General features: G+C 46.2%; 1 protein-coding gene across 13 annotated transcripts in view; it reads right to left on the minus strand.

The window, feature by feature from the left end:
* RANBP3 (RAN binding protein 3) overlaps positions 1–14,519 on the minus strand; it is a 55,027-nt gene that overhangs the window by 39,339 nt on the left and 1,169 nt on the right. The gene's annotated exons all lie outside the window — the stretch shown is intronic.

The following is a 14,519-nucleotide window of genomic DNA, read 5'->3' on the forward strand; positions in this document are numbered from 1 at the left end:
AACCAGGGCAGGAGGTCCGGACTACACCTCCACTTCTGCATTTGACTCCTCGGCTCCTAGATGTATAGGGAAGAACCAGGATTTCAGCCAGCTTAGCATCCCCTCAACCTCATTTTCTTTAGGGAAGAACCCCTGCCCCACCTCAACTTCAGCCCAGGCTCTAGGCCTGACAAAGACAGCACAGCATGCCCTGGCCCAGTGGACACTGGCATGTGGAATACAGCCAGGTCTATCTGCTGGAGCTACTGAGGAAGAGGTGCTTTTTCTCATGGGGCTGCTAAACTGGTAGTATGTGAGCCTGGGGTTGCCACAGGTACACAGGGCCAACCTTCAGGGAAACAGAGACAGAGTAGGGGGAAGGCTAAATCCCAGCCACGCTGGTGGAAGCCCCGTGTTTGGAACTTCCCGATGCTAACCCTCTCCCCAGACATTTCAGTCAAGCCAATCAATGTTGGCTTTTGCTGCAGCAGCTTTGAGCTAGACCTCTACTCCTGGTCACTAAGACTGCAGTCTAAGAGGGCCATTGCAGACTTAATTAAACACCTGGTGCATTTGGGCACCCTGTGGAAGAAACCCTGGGCAAGTCTCAAAGCCAAGCTGAAATGTTTTTTTTTTTTTTTCCTTTTGTAGCAAGTTTCGCCACCTGACCCATTATATACTTAAAAGGTTGATGGTCTGTCTCCCCTCTGCAATATAAACTATGAGGTCAAAGACTATGCACGAGTAAGGAGGGCACAGAAATTGAACACGAGGCAAAAACACCAGTGCCAGGCTAGGAAGGAAGAGGTGGAATGCACAGATAATTCTTTGGGCACTGGTGATGAGGACTGTGTCAGCACAAAGGAAGCTGCAGCCATGTGGGCAAATACAGGAGGCCTGAGCTGCTGCAGTGCAAGGGCCCTGCTCAGAGCTACCTGGACCATGCGGCAGGGTCAGTGGGGGTGAGATGGGCAAGGGATACTCTGCACTCCATCTCACAGGATGCTCAGCTGGGGAGAGTGGGAAGCTACAGAAGAGGGTGTGAGGGTAGAGTTCTGAAAGCAGCCAGCCAGGTGATTCAATCAGGTCCTCCCTAATTGACACCTGGTCCTGCTCCTGTGACCCATTTCAAGCACCACTCAGACCTCCTTTTTTTCTCTGCCTCTATTCTCACCCATCTCGGGCCTCCACAGAGCAGCCAGAATCACTGGTATAAAATACACACTTAAAACCTCAATGCCCTGCCACTAACAAGGGTCTGAGCTCCTTCAGACAGGCAGGCCCTGCCACCGCCCCCACCTTCCACGTGACTATGGTTGTGGCACTGAAGAGTCTACACGTCCCATTCTATGGTGTGCTTCTGCACTTCTGTATAGTTTCATCTCTCTGCTGGAAACACACAATTCACCTTCTTTTCTGCAGCCAACACTGTCTCCTGGACAGACTTTGGCCTCTGTCAGGAAACTCCTGGATGCCCTCCTGAGCACATCCCTAGCTTGTATCAGGCCACAAGTCACTCCAAGTTACCTACCAGGGAAGATGAGAGACCACAGCCTCTGAAGAACTCTTTCTCCCAACATATGAACCAACGCACACCACCCAGAAATCATCCCCTTCAGTTCCACACACAAAACCAGCGGCTATGTAATCACATAAATATTTATCAAGCCCTTATTCTGTGCACAGCACCAAGGGAAAATGGAGAACAGGAAGCTGAGGGTGAAATGTGATTAGAAAGGAAGGGGTGTGTCTGCACCTGAGCTCCTGGCTGGACTGATCTGCTTGCTGGCATCTACCCCTGGGCTGGAAGCACTAGGGCAGGGGCCTCTCTGCTTTCTTCCCCTCTGTGCTTCAGTGCCACACACAGAGCCTCACACAACAGCACTTGACAGGCAGCTGCAGACTGAATGGAATACTACCCTCCCCAAAGACTGGACCCTGGTGAGGCACGAGGAGGGTCCTCCAGAAGGAGAAACAATGGGCTACATCAACGGTAGGTGACAGCTGCCCACCTGGCCCACAGGACCCCTTGTTGACAGTAGGTCTGGCATTCAAGACTAACCCAACCACTATACTAACTAAACCGCAGACATGAACCTCAGTCACACTGCAACCCAAACACCAAGCATCAGAGTCACACGCACTACATTTCCACTCAGCTTGGGTGGGGGGTGGGGATTCTGAGGAGGAAAGGCCCATACTTAGCACGGGAGCAGACTGCTCTATCCAGGCTTGAAAGTGGCACTTGTTGTGCTACCTGAGCCCACATCTGGGGACAATCAGAAAGGGATAGAAGGCAGTGAGGCTTCTATAACCTGCTCTGATCCCCACCCAGCTTTTCCTTCACAGTGAAGGGAAAACCACTACTGTAGATGGCTAGAGATCCAGGCCACCACAGATCCCTCATGTATTAAAAAGTATTAATCACATGTAGAATGTTCCACTCAGGTTCTGTTAATCAAGTGTTCTGAGCTTTTTTGGGGGGTGGAGGGGGCGCGGAGGCAGGGGTCCTATGAAATGCTTTCTGATCAAATTCATTTATGAAAAAGCAGCAGCAAGCCTGGAGATTGGCTCAAGACATCAGCATTTTAAAAGTCAGGAAGACCAACAGAACTGAACCCCTTTGTTTCTGTTTTTGGGGAGGCAGGGTACTGGAGATTGAACCCAGGGACATTTTACCACTGAGCTGCATCTCAGGTCTTTTTGTTTTGTTTTGAGATGGGGCTCCTTAAGTTGCTGAGGCTGGCCCCTGACTTGGCATCCTCCTGCCTCAGCCTCCTGAGTTGCTGGGATTATATAGGTGTGAGTCACTGTGCCTGGCAGGAATCACAGTGGATGAAATCCTCCCCAAGAATTTGATCATGGACACCCATGATGAGGCCTGAGCACAACACACACCAAGTCAACTCTGTTGTATGCAAGGTGATGGGGTTCTGAGCCTTTCACACCGAACAATACCCCAACTCTGGATGGGTGGGCTCTACCATTTGGTATGTGAGGCGCTCCCTCCCACCACAGGCTTCCTCTCTGACCTCACCAATGCTTTCCAGGGTGCTGCATGCCAAGGCCCAGAAGGTGCCACCTCAACTCAATCCCCATCCCACACCTTCATTCCATGAAAGGAGAGAGTAAGAAGCTGACCTGTACCCAAAATAGTAGTGGGGTGGAAGACTGCTTCCCAGCTTTCTAGGGTGCAGTGCAGGCATCTCAGAATTCTGTCTTTAGATTTCTTTCCACCTCTGCCACATTATGCACAGCAAAGATATCCTCCAACAGATGTTTCATGCATATGGCTAGCATTCGCTGAGCACCACACCACGTGCCAGGTTTACCTGTATCATCTCACTGCATCGTCACAAACCCTTCTTCTTTGTCAGGAAAGGGGAGGATGGGTACTTGTACCCATTTATGGGTCAGGCCCATAAATCAGGTGGGCCCCACTTTGAACCCCAGGCACCACACCATACCACCATCCAGGCACCACAGGTGCAGAAGGGAGGGGATGAGACCCACCCCACTTGCTTCCTCCCACCTTTCCTGTGCAGGAGGCTGCAGAGCTGTGAAGCAGACACTCTTTTCTTTTGAGGAGTGACATCAGGAATAAAGCAGTTGTCAGCTAACATTCTCGATAAACACCTATGGAAGAGCACAAACTAAACTAGGGGGTGGGTGATGAGTTCTGGGGTCATAGTGAGGCTGGTTCTACCTGTCACGTGACTGCCCACCTCCAAGAACACTGCAATTACGCCAACGGAAGATCCTGTGGAGACTGAAATTCTATAAGACTGCCAAGAAAAGAATTAGACACATTCTAAGGTGCACACTCAAGGGTGCAATAAGTTACACTCTGTCTTGTCTGTCAAGGGTTTAGTCATGGAATGCTTTGCACAACACATTCAGGATCTACTCTGACAAAACACACTCTACCTCCTCCCACATAAACTTTCTTTTTTTTTTTTTTAAAAAAATATATTTTTTCTTAGTTGTAGTTGGACACAATACCCTTATTTTTATTTTTATGTGGTGCTGAGGATGGAACCTAGCGCCTCACACGTGCTAGGCGAGTGCTCTACCACTGAGCCACAACCTCTGCCCCTAAACTAACTTTCTTCTTTGCTTTGGAGGGAATAATGCACATATGTGGTGCCCACAACAGACCTGCCCCCCAAAATGCACCCCCTGCTTATGGCTGTCTCCAAACCGCCATGGAGGATCTCCTATGAAAATGACACACAGAAGGAAACTGCAGACCCAGGAAAACACAGGCAAAGCAAATCTGCAAAACCTCTGCTTTTTCTGTTTATTCCCCCCTAACTAGTGTTTCCTATACCTGCCAGGAAATGGTCCCTGGCTGGATAGCCACTTAGAATCCTAGACCAAAATGTCAATGAGGTATTTATATAAAATTAGCTTTAATCCTGGGCTGATGTGTCTTAATCTTCTTATCTGTGAAAAAAAATGTGGAAAACATTTCACCAACAACAGTCTATGAGTACATTGCTACTGCTTTAATCTGGTGACACCCACCATTTCAACCTCCTACTCACTGATTTTCTCAGGAATTATTATAAACAACTCTGTGCTGCAACATGAAGACAAACCTGTCCCTGACATCAGCTCTATTCTCCAGCTAATTCTTCAGTGAAGAATGGAACTGACCTCAAACATACTGTTGCTAGGTGATGTCTCTCCAAGTCTTGGTGTTTAAGTGCTCAGCACTCACTGGCCTCACTTGTGAAGGGCAGGGTGGGGGACAAGCAACTCACTTCTTTTTCTTCTTTTTGGTGTTGGGGATTGAACCCAGGGCCTTGTGCATGCGAGGCAAGCACTCTACCAGCTGAGCTATAGCCCCAGCCCAACTCACTTCTTTTTGTATTTCCCCTCCTGCAACTCTCAACTGGTCTTATGGAGGCACAGCATTTAGAGGTGTTATGCATGTCTTTCTGTTATGCTCTTCATCTTGATGCTACTTTCACCTACTGAAATCCAAGCTGATCTCCAATAGCCTCATCTTACCGTCAGACCCCTAAATCTCCAAAGACGGCAGGAACATGTTTGTTCAATGACCTTTACCAGACAGCAGACGGGTGCTTTACACATATACTCTCAAGGAACCTCACCAAACTGCCATGATGAAATTTATTAGTTAACTGATTTGTGAATCGTGAAACTAGCCTGATAAGCCTGAAAGGCCTTGGACAAATGGGTGCCTTGCTGGAAGTCATAGAGTTGGCAAATGACAGAGGAAGGACTAGACCCTGATCTGCCTGATTTCCAAGCTGGGTGCCCCCCCCCCCCCCCATCTCATGAGGGCCAAGCCACATTCTGCGGCATTTATCTTTGTACTCTCTGGCCCTGCAGCTAAACCCTCCTACCACTTCCATTCCTGCCCCATGTGGCACTTGTAGCCTGGGCACCTATGTGCCTTGGGTCCAACAAAAACCCCATAAACTTATCAAACAGGTAAATCATATAAACGTCAGCAGCTTTGCCTAAAACTGTAGGAGAAATTCACTGATGCAGCTCTGATCGCACTTTTCTGTCCTGCCACTAGGTGGTATGTCACCGACACAGCAGAGGTGAAGTGAAAATAGATGAAGGTTTGGGGGAAAGTTCCAGCAAAGAATGGAAATCCCCACTATAAAGGGCTTGGAAGGAAATATCCAAGGACTGCAGAACTTGTGCTGAAGCAGCTGACCAAAATTGGTGACACTTGGTTGGGCGTGGTAATCCCAGGGACCGAGAACCTAAGTGCATAACACCTCAGAAGAATTTTAAGTTCAAGGCCAGCCTGGGCAATTTAGGGAGACTCTTATCTCAAAATAAAAAATAAAAAGGGCCAGGATGTAGCTCAGTAGTAGAATATTTGCCTAGCAAGCATGAGACCCTGGCTTCAATCCTGAGCACTGCAAAAACAAAAAACAAACACTGGTGACACTTGGAGTGTGGTCCAAGAGGAAGCAGCATGATCTGCTTTATGCATTTTAAAATGCACCCCTGGCAATGGTCCCTTCTCTCCATTTTTATGTTAGAATAACTACAATACAGATTCAGCATCCCTTATGATTGGCACCAGAAGAGTTTTGGATTTTAGAATATTTGCATATACATAAGGTATTTTGGGAACAGGACCCAAATCTAAACACAAAATTTATATCCCATATATACCTTGCAACATATAGCCTGAAGGCAATTTTATACACTATTTTGATAACTTTTTTTGTGCTGGAGATTGAACCCAGGAGTGACTTAACACTGAGTCACATCCCCAGCTCTTTTTTAAAATTTTATTTTGAGACAGGGTCTCACTTAGGGCTTAGCTTAGTTGCTGAGGCTGGCTTTGAACTTGTGATCATCCTTCCTCAGCCTCCTAACTCACTGGGATTACAGGTATGTGCCAATGCACCTGGCCCAATTTTAAAATAATTTTCTACATAAAACCAAAGTTTCAGGACACCACAAGCAGAAGATTTCACATTGTATCAGTACTCAAAAAATTTTTAATTTTGGAGCATTCCAGATTTTGGATTTTTTGGATACTGATGCTCACGCTGGGAACACTGAGAGGACCTTGTCTTTGTGAGATGGAAGCAGATGTGAGGAACTAGAGAGAATTTGAGTCACTGAGTCTAGCAGTGGAGGTGATACGGTGACCCACAGTAGTCTGGTGGCCTTAGAAGGAGCAAAGTGGATACAGTTTGGATATCTGAGACAGACCATGCTAGTGCTTTAGCTGGGGTTGGAATGAGATGGCCAAAACAGGCCTGTGAGCGCTTCTTGCTCCCTCAGGGGCATATGCCCTCAGCTAAAATAACTGTCATTGCTCTGATGAAAAGATGATGATGACTCAGACCCAGTCCCTGGACTCTTCATGTCCCTAGCGACCACCACCATCAATGCTGCAAGACAGCCCTTCTTCTCTGAGTGGAAGCTGGTCCATTTTCTCACCCTCACCCGCTGAGAGCCAAACTCTCAAAGGACTGTTTTCCCCTCTTGCACTCTGCTCTTACAGAAGCAATGCAAGAATTAATTCTGGGCAAACAAATCCCCAAGATTCTGTGTGGTAGAACTGCAGGCGCTAAACTCAGCAGAAATTTTAAAACTACTGAAAAGGCAAGGCTTGTCTTCTGAACATGTGCACGGAGTAACTACTATTGTATCTAAAAGTTCCTATTTTTCTTTGAGCATTGTACTAGTCCTCAAACGCCACAACCTGCATGGGTCAGTTTTTGGGAGGAGAACAAGTGCCCACGGGACTGATCCACTGGAATGGGTGAGTAGGGGATTCCTAGACTCACTGATTAAAGATGGACATGCTAGTCTCAGAGGCCCTTCCTGCTTACATGGCCTCAGCCTTCAGTCCCTGTAAACTCAGAGCATCTCTGGCATTCTATCAGGTCCCCACCTGGACCTGAGACAGTGCTAAAGGACAAGAAAAATACTGTCCCTCCTTAATAGGAAGAGGCAACTCCTGATGCCTACTTGGCTGCCAAAAGGTCATAAAGGAAAAGAAGGCTGGGAGAAGCGGCCCTATACTCTTAATTAGCAGATAATTTATTCCTAGGTAGCTCTGTTTAATCCCACAACCCAGCAGTTCTCATCCAGGAGTAACACATGGCCAATGTTTGAGGACATTTTTAGTTATGGCAATAGCAGATTAGGAGTCTGGTAATGGCACCTATAGACGCAGTAGATGGAGAACAGGGAGACTGATCAATATCCTCTGATGCAGAGAACAGTCCCCTAACACTAAGAATGATCCAACTCAATGTTAAGTGTGTTGAAGTACAGAAATCTTGCATTAATTGTTTTTGGGAAAAAGCGAGTTGGATTTCTACCCACACTAGACACTAGAATCAACTTCCAATAAGACAGACAGTATAAAGCAGGGGGATCTCAGCTTCTGGGATTGGCCTCCTCTCTCTCTTCCTACTCAGTGTATGGATTTAAATGTGTACAGCATCCTAGGACCTCAGTAGGGTAGATGATGATGCAATATGATCTCTTAGGTGCCAATGGACTCCCTAGTCCAGGAGTCCTCAGTTAGATTCTGTCCAGACACCTAGCAATCTGGAGACTTTTTTTTTCCTTGTCATGCCTGGAGGTGGAGGGAGGACACTAGCACCATATGAATAGAGGCCACTGATGATGTAAATGTCCCACAATGCAAAGGATGGCTCCTACCAGCCCCTTATCAGAGAACCTGCTCCAACTCAAAAAAAACCCCCTACTTTCGCTCTACCCACACACCCAATTAGAATCAAAGTTAGCAGAGACAGACACATTCCTAATACCAACACAGTCTTTCAACAATCTCAGACTTGCTTATTATCATTCCTATTTTACAGATGCAGGAACTGAGTTCAAATAACTTACCCAATGTCCTGGGGCAAGTAAGTGGCTGAAGTAAGACACAAACCAAGGACAGTCAATTCAAGCGCTTCCAACTGTGCCACAAGCTGTCAATGAGAACCTGCTGGCTAGGTCTGGTTTAGAATTCTCCTAAGGCTGGAGTTGGGGCAGAAACCAACACTGATCTCAATACAGGTCTTACTCAAGCCCTGTACGCAGAGGCACTGCTATCACAGGCCAGCAGTTCTCAAACTTTTTGATCTCAGGATCCCTTTCTATGCTTGTAAATGATTTCTGATCCCCAAATGTTTTTGCAAATGAAGGATGAGCTATTATACTCACCATATTAAGAAATAAGCCTAAGGAAATTTCAAAACACTAATTAATTAAGGATAATGAACTTGGAAACAATTAACCTAAATAACATTTTTTTTATGAAAAACCATTTTCAAAAAATAAAAAGAATTTGTGAGAAGAGCAGCATTAGTTTACATCATGACAAATCTCAATAATGCATGACTTAAAAAAGAAAGCAGAATTCTCTTACTTGCTTCTGTTTATGTGTTGTAGGCTAGGGAGGTGGCTCAGTGGTGGAATACTGGGTTCTATCCCCAGCTACACACACACACACACACACACACACACACACACACACACACACACAGTGTTGCTGTATGGCATGTCATACACACACACACACAGTGTTGCCGTATGGCATGTCATACACACACACACACAGTGTTGCCGTATGGCATGTCATACACCCTCTGGAAAACTCCCATCATCGTGCAAGAATGAGAGTTAAAAAAAAGCAAACAATGTCTTTTTATTATTATGAAAATAGTTTTGAACTTGCAGTTCTCCTGAGAACATCCTGCAGACTCCCAGAAGCTCCTGGACCACCTTTGAGAAGCACTGTTATGCGTTACTCTCTGAGTACCAGCATTCCAAGGACACTGAATCCGGAATTAATTACAAACCAATTCCAAACCACCAGGAGTTTTATGCTGAGGTTCTATGTTACAGAGCACTCTGAAGGCAGAGAATGCCAAGTCTGAAAGGCTGCACCATCGAAATTCAAATGCCAACCAAGGTCAGACAGTAACCAGAAAGTGAGAAAGTGGGCCAGATCCTGAGCAACATGGAGGAGGCTATGAGGGTCCAGGAGGGCGCAAGGTCTATCTCCAGGGCAGCTGCTGCTCCTCAGCTCCAGGTTATTCCTGTTTTCAGAAAAATCAGATATCTGAATACCCCCCCATTTCAGAATTTGAAAGTGTTGGCTCCTAATTAAAAACAAGGAGAAACCTAAATGGGTCAAAATAAACATATCTGCTAGCCCCCCAGGCAAGTTACAACTTCTGCCTGTGGTTTTCAACTCTGGCTTCCTGTTGTAAAGTATCTGTGAGCTTTTTGAACTACAGATGCCCTAGATCTCTGGCAACCATTTCAGATGGAGCAGCCCAGGCAGTTTTTATTCTCTTCAATAAGATCCTTAAGCAAGGGTGGAGCACAACCAAGGTCCAGATTCACAAGTGCTATGCCATACATAGTACTGAGTGCCAAGACCACCAAAGAGGATGCAAACTGGGGACATGAGGGTGGCAGGAGGTGGGGGGCTTTACAATGACCCCCTAAGCTATACAGTTTTCTACAGTGCACAAACAGACCACACTCCTGGGCCAAGGATTCAAAGGAAGATCACTGTGTAGAGGTGTCAAAAATAATTCCCCTTGCATTGGGCATGGTGGTGGCATACACTTGGGAAGCTGGGGCAGAAGAATCATAGGTTCGAAGCCAGCCTCAGCAACTTAGTGAGGCTCTAAGCAACTCAGCGAGACTCTGTTTCAAGATTAAAAAAATAAATAAATAAAAGGGCTGGGGATGTGGCTCAGTGGCTAAGCATCCCTGGCTTCAATCTTCAGTGCCAAATAAATAAATAAAAATCCCCTTAAAACAAAGAAAGCCTGCTGTTGCCACCACCACCACCAGATTCAGAGTAGACAGTGATGCAAACCCATTTACCTCAAGGCTGCTTTAAAGTACCATGGAGAGCTGCCGAAACTACAGCAAAGTCAACACTGGCCACTTCTGCCTTTCTTGCATCGTCCTTATTGTGTTCCCTTCTCAGATGCCCCGACAATGCAACCAATCTCACTTCTCTTATCCCAGGCCTATATTGTGTCTAAACTCACTAGGCCAGCATTCAACCTGTACCTAAAGTGTTCCCCTCCCAGCCCCGAACAACTGGCTCTCCTCTAAGCTCCATTCCAAGCTCATGTGGAATGACACTTGCTGCCTCCACTCACTCCAAGCCCTGCTGAGCACAGACATACACCCAGAGCTTCTGCACACCGATCCTGCCTAGCCCTAATGCCAGCAAATGCCCAAGGCTAACAACATTGCTGAGGTCATTCCACAGTCCAAGAATCTAAGAAGCAGGCTTTGGTTAAAGGTTTTATAGAACCATAAGCTTCTCTTGTCTACACATGAGTCCCCTGGGAAAACTTAAACTTTCTTCAAAGGCCTCTAGGCTGTTATGACTCTCCTTGGCTACCCCTACCCCCAGGTCGTCTCTGCTACAGAGATGAGACAGAAGGCACAACTGAGTCCACAGGACAAATGCCAGAGTTCACTTTTGTCATAAATCCATGATGATTTTCAAACATTTGTTTTCTCCTTATTCTAAAAATTATGTTTAGAGCAGGAAAGGAGATGACAAAAATTGTGTGAACTTGGGCTGGGGATGTGGCTCAAGCGGTAGCGCGCTCCCCTGGCATGCGTGCGGCCCGGGTTAGATCCTCAGCACCACATACCAACAAAGATGTTGTGTCCGCCGATAACTAAAAAATAAATATTAAAAATTCTCTCTCTCACTCTCTCTTTTAAAAAAAAATTGTGTGAACTGAAAATTTTTACTATTTGAGTTCGAATTTAAAAATTCAGTTGCATCTAATCCCCCAAGTCAACAATAAAGATACAAACTGAGAAAAGATAAACCACCCCTGAAAATCTCCCGACTCTCACTTGGTCAGGATAGATTAGGACAACTTTGACCCCCAAGGGATACTGGGAAATGTCTGCTGACATTGCAGCTGTCAGAACTGGACGCAGGCAGGATGTGCCACAAGCACCCATCTAGTGGGCAGAGGCCCGGGTAGTGATCAAGAGCCTGGAGTGTACCGGGGGTCCCCACCACAGTGAAGGACCCGCTCTCAGATGTCCACTGTGCCGAGGCTGAGAAAACCCAACCTGGATGTCACATAAGGCAGAGGGACTCAGGAAGACCAATGGCCCGCTCCTCCTGGTGTCCCACCACGGCTCCCCTGGGGCCATCTGAGTGGGGTGGACTCGACTGCACCGCTCAGACCCATGCCTTGCTGGGCACCTGATCCCCACGTGGGCAAGACACAACTTGCTGCAGGGAGACAGTCGCCACTTGAGAGGGTGTGTCCCTGTGATCCGTGCTCAGTCCCTCCTGTGCCTTAGTTCATCAGTCCTCACAGCCACCTTGAGGGAGCACGACGCTCTTCGCGCCCATTTCACTGGTGAGAAAACCAGGCTCCCAGCAGGAGCGTCCACGTGGAGCCCAAAGACAAGCCCAGTTCTCTGCAGGGCAGAGCTCACGCCACTGTCACTTTACACCAGTGAGTCTCAGACTGGATGGGAGGCTAGGTGTGGAGACATTTTTGGTTATTATCACCCCTGCGGTAGGAGGTGTGTTACAAGCATCTAGTGAGTAGGTTTGGGGATACTACTATGCTGCCAAACATACGGCCATGTAGAGGACAGCCCTCTTCCCAACAGGTTTATCCAGCCCCAAATGTCAACAGTGCCAAAGTTGAAAACCTTGCCTTATACTGTCTCCTAGGTTTCCACTATACAATACCCATCTACAGGCCAGAAAGAAAATGTCACCTTTAATGCTAAAATCTAGACTCCAAAATATTCTATGCTTCAAATGTACTTTGCTCACCCTGGGAAAAAACTCTGCCTTCAACACCTGACTCAGTTCACAATGTAAAAGAACTCAAGAAACAGCATGATTAACAAGTTTGGGAGATACAATGAGGAAAATTGGGGGGGGGGTGTAGAATATTCTTGGACTCAAATGTAAAACACATACACACTCTTAAGAAAGACGTATTCCAAGTAAATTTTTAAAGTTACAGACCACAGGACTACCAAGAAAGGAATGTGAGAACTGCTGTCTCCTCAGGAGAAGATCACCATGCAACAAGAGCCAACAGGATGCAGTCCTGGACACACAGCTGAGTTTCCCTGCACACAGCATAGCTAACCTGATTTGCTGAAACCAGCGCTTCTCAACACCAGCTAGCTGTATATCAGAGTCACCTGTGCTGCTCTCTGTCAGACATTCAGGCCATCTGGAAATCCTTCACAGGATCAGAATCTATAGGGTGTGGGAACTGGGTACCTGTACTTTTAAGAAAAGCTCCCCAGGTGATTCTGATACCCAACCAGACTGGACAGCCAGTCCTTCAGACTGACACACAGATGGGAAAAGTCCAGAGTACAGAGACAGAATGGATGAGGAGGAACTTGGATATGAGGATGGACCAACTTAGGTTCCCAGCTTGGAAAGGCAGAAGCCAAGAAGCTGTTAGGAGCTTAAACAGCGAGAGGGAGAGCATGGCTATAAGGCAGTCCCCATAGTTTCAAAATACACTGGCAAGGAAGTCCTACTTTACCTAGTGGATGAGACATCAAACATCCTAGGCGGCCATACATGCTAAAAACAGAAATGGGTTCTTCAAGAAACATTACAGAGACAGATTGAAGGATGGTAGGGATATCTGAGGTTCAGAGATCTACTAAAACCTGATCTCCTCAGAATGACTGTCACTAGTGTCAAGGTGAAATGGTGTGGCATTTATTGAAAAAAAAAATTTAGCACAAAATATTCCATTCATTTATTTTACATATGTCCATTTAATATGCAACTTATAATGGATAGCTTATGTGTACTATGCAATAAGCAGTAACCCCTGGAAAACAGCAAACCATAATTTTCTTTGTGCTCAAAGGTAATCCTCACAATAAGGATTCACTAATGAACTCATCAACTCATTAATTCACCAAACATCTTTTGGACACCTACTCTGTGCCAAGGGCTGTTCTAGATGCAGGAGCTCCACCAATGAACATAACAAACATTCCTGCCTTCATGGAGCTCATATTCTAGTGGAGTCAAACAACCAGGTAAAACTAGCATGCTGGGTGGGGATAAGTGCTGTAGAATAAAATAAAGCAGGCTAAAGGGAATAGAAAATGTGGGCACAATTTAAGGTAGGTAGCCAGATAAGTTCTTAATAATAAAGTAACATAAATGAGTAAAAATCTGGAGACAAAGGAGCAAGTCATGGGTGTATTTGGGGGAAACAGTTGCAGGCAGATGAACCATTAGGAAAAAAAGGCTAAAAGGAGGGAGTACATGGCTCACTCAAGATACTGAGAAAACCTGAGCAGCCAGAGAACAGCAAGTCAGGGAGAGAGTGGTAGAGAGCAGGGTAGGGAGGTATTAGGGGTGGAAGTAAAGGAAGCCCAAGTAGAAGGCCCAGTTGGTAGTGAGATGTCATCACTCTCTGGAAATACTTTTAAGGTATAACTAATAGGATTTACTGTTGATTTATGGGAGGAACCAGGGGTGACTTCAAAGTTTTCGATCTGAGGAATTAAAAAAATGGACCTACCACTTAGTATAAAGGGACAATGACTGTGGTATGGGCAGGTCTGAGCAGGAAGCTAGGATAAAGATTTTGTTTTGGACATGATGTCAGATGTGCCTATTAGATATCCAAATGGAGATGTCAAATATAGGCATGGCTCTCCAGTTCAAGAAACTATATGAGCTCAAGAGGTAACTCTACAGAGTAGTCATATTGATTCCCGTTAATTTATCCAGGCCCATTTCTGCCTTTCAAATGGATCGCCATGAGTTGGAGTACCTCCCCTCCACGGGCTCCTTTGTCAGATAAGAGATTCAGTGTAAAATGGTCAAGTCAGAGGGCTCTAAAGTCACATCACTTTAGTTCACATTCCTGCTCCTTCCTGTGTGACCTGACTTGGGTAGGTAACTAACTTAATCACTCTTAACTCAATATCCTCACTGAAAGAATGGGACTACCAGTATCTACTTCATGGTGCTTTCCTGGGGAGTACTGGAGGGA

The sequence above is a fragment of the Spermophilus citellus genome (assembly GCF_964194105.1).
Source record: "Spermophilus citellus genome assembly, chromosome: 3".
Lineage (NCBI taxonomy): Eukaryota > Metazoa > Chordata > Mammalia > Rodentia > Sciuridae > Spermophilus > Spermophilus citellus.